The sequence below is a fragment of the Belonocnema kinseyi genome, chromosome 6 (genome assembly GCF_010883055.1).
Source record: "Belonocnema kinseyi isolate 2016_QV_RU_SX_M_011 chromosome 6, B_treatae_v1, whole genome shotgun sequence".
NCBI classification, from domain to species: Eukaryota; Metazoa; Arthropoda; class Insecta; order Hymenoptera; family Cynipidae; genus Belonocnema; species Belonocnema kinseyi.
This window is the reverse complement of record NC_046662.1, coordinates 127,181,325-127,183,341: the sequence shown is the minus strand read 5'-3', so window position 1 is coordinate 127,183,341 and position 2,017 is coordinate 127,181,325. Positions and strand designations below refer to the sequence as shown.

Below are 2,017 nucleotides of genomic sequence, written 5' to 3'. Positions count from 1 at the left end.
GAGTATTGTGCGCCCTTCCACCAACCACTCTGGAATCGGCTCTTCCGAATTCAAATATGAGGTGAAAATACGGGCCAAATGCTGATGGGTTGAAGAAAACTTACTCCACCAGAAGGTTTTGATACAATCTGGTCCCGGAGCCGAATAGTTCTTCATCCCTCTTAATACTTTTTTCACCTCCTCGGTAGTGATGAGTGGGTCAGAGAGAAACTGTTGATTTTCTCTGACCCACCTCTCCCTCCGCTCTAAACTTTTGTTAGTGTCAGATAGTATCCGTATTCTCTCAACAATATGCTGCCTGATGGTCAGCAGCTTTGACTTGTTAAGTATGTGATAACGGGTCCGGAGTTCGCGCGCGAACTTTCGAACCATGGCGGTAAAATTCCTGCCAGATGTGATATAGTTAATCACACATTGAATGCGGGACGCGTACTGTCTTGCCCAGCCTATCTTTACGGCAAGTTGATGCATTCGTCTTTTGGTCTTATGATCAGCCGTTGGTTTTGTTTTACGGTTCGCATTGGCCAAAGCTCTCGCTGCATTATACACATAATAATTGATAGCCCAGAGGTCGGATTCACCGGAAAATGTCCACGAAGCTCGTCATCCATTTCAGCCAGATCTTTAGGCTTGAGAGAAACCTTGGTGTTGATGTTTCTCCGGATTGTAAAGCATCGCTCTTCATTTATTGGATGCCTGCTCGCGGTTGGTCTTAGTGTCGCCTCTCTTTCTTTGTTGCCGGCTAGTTCTAGCTGTGGTAGAGTAGGCGTTCTGCTTACATAGCCCCTTTCACGGAGTAGTTCAGCATGGTTTCGCAGACGTTGCTGCGAAAAGTGCGATAGCTCAGGGTGTTTCTCGCACCACAGAGCATGCAGCCGTGCCATGTAACCCCGTTCACGGGCCACACTCGCATCGTAGCAGTCTAGCAAGTCGTGATTCAGTTGCTCCATCCACCCAAAGCTCACGAGATCCCACCGATCCATGGCATTGAATCCATTTTCATTGGCTCCCCCAACTCTAGATTGGTCGGCATGGTTGGCCGACCCATTGTCGGGAGCCATGCGCGTTCTGTTGTTTTGAACCGCACTTACTACAACTATGTTTGGTGTTGTCATTGTTGTTCCCACGAGAAGCTAGGGAAAGGGGTTCGTCCATCCTTGTAGAGCCCCGCATGCAAGGATAAGCCTGCGTACTCTGAAAGGTCGCCCAGTATCCCAGAGTCACCGTTCTAGACACCTCACCCAGGTGTCATTCAGCTTTCGGCACGGTTTTCACACCTCCGCTTGTGGGTTAATTCCTTCGGGACAACCCCTGGACAATTGTCCGCGACTGCCTATTTATTTTTGTAACCATATTCAGCAGAAACCCTTGGTACAGGGACCCTCTATCCGCAACCCGAGGACGCGTTCGGTGGCTTTGTCATAGGCCCTTCAGTTTGATTCTAGAGGAATCAAAACCGAACCGAATATATATATATATATTAACCACCTATCTCACGGTTGTGAGACGTGGTTATGGCTGAAATTCTACCGCGATTTCGCTGGAAGCGGGTGCAATTTTTCAGATTAGCACCCGCTCCCGGCGAAATCCTGCGGTTGACCTTATATATATATATATATATATACAAGTATATATATTGGGATGGAAATTTTTCTGTGTCCTTTTACCGGGGCTTCGGTGGTTCGGAACACACCTTAAACTGTAGGTCCTCTCAGAAAAAGCTGATGCCTTACCAAGGATAAACGGGCTCCGTACGGGGGACCAACCTTGGGTGTCCAAGCTGATTTTGAGAAAACTCGAAAATGAGTTTTAATTTTAAGCATGCGTGGGGTCTTTAGCCTTTTTAGTTTATTGCATAATTAAATATCACTATTTATTACTTAATGAAATATTAGTATTTATTAACCATTAAATTAACTATAAAGATAAAATAAAATTTTCTAGAGGACAAATTTTCTAGAGGAAATTTTTCTGAGAGGACCTACAGTTTAAGGTGTGTTCCGAACCACCGAAGCCC

The 2,017-nt window shown here is 45.9% G+C and overlaps 1 protein-coding gene across 1 annotated transcript in view; it reads right to left on the bottom strand.

The window, feature by feature from the left end:
• LOC117174354 (cytochrome c oxidase assembly protein COX15 homolog) overlaps nucleotides 1-2,017 on the bottom strand; it is a 177,252-nt gene that overhangs the window by 22,691 nt on the left and 152,544 nt on the right. The window lies entirely within an intron of this gene.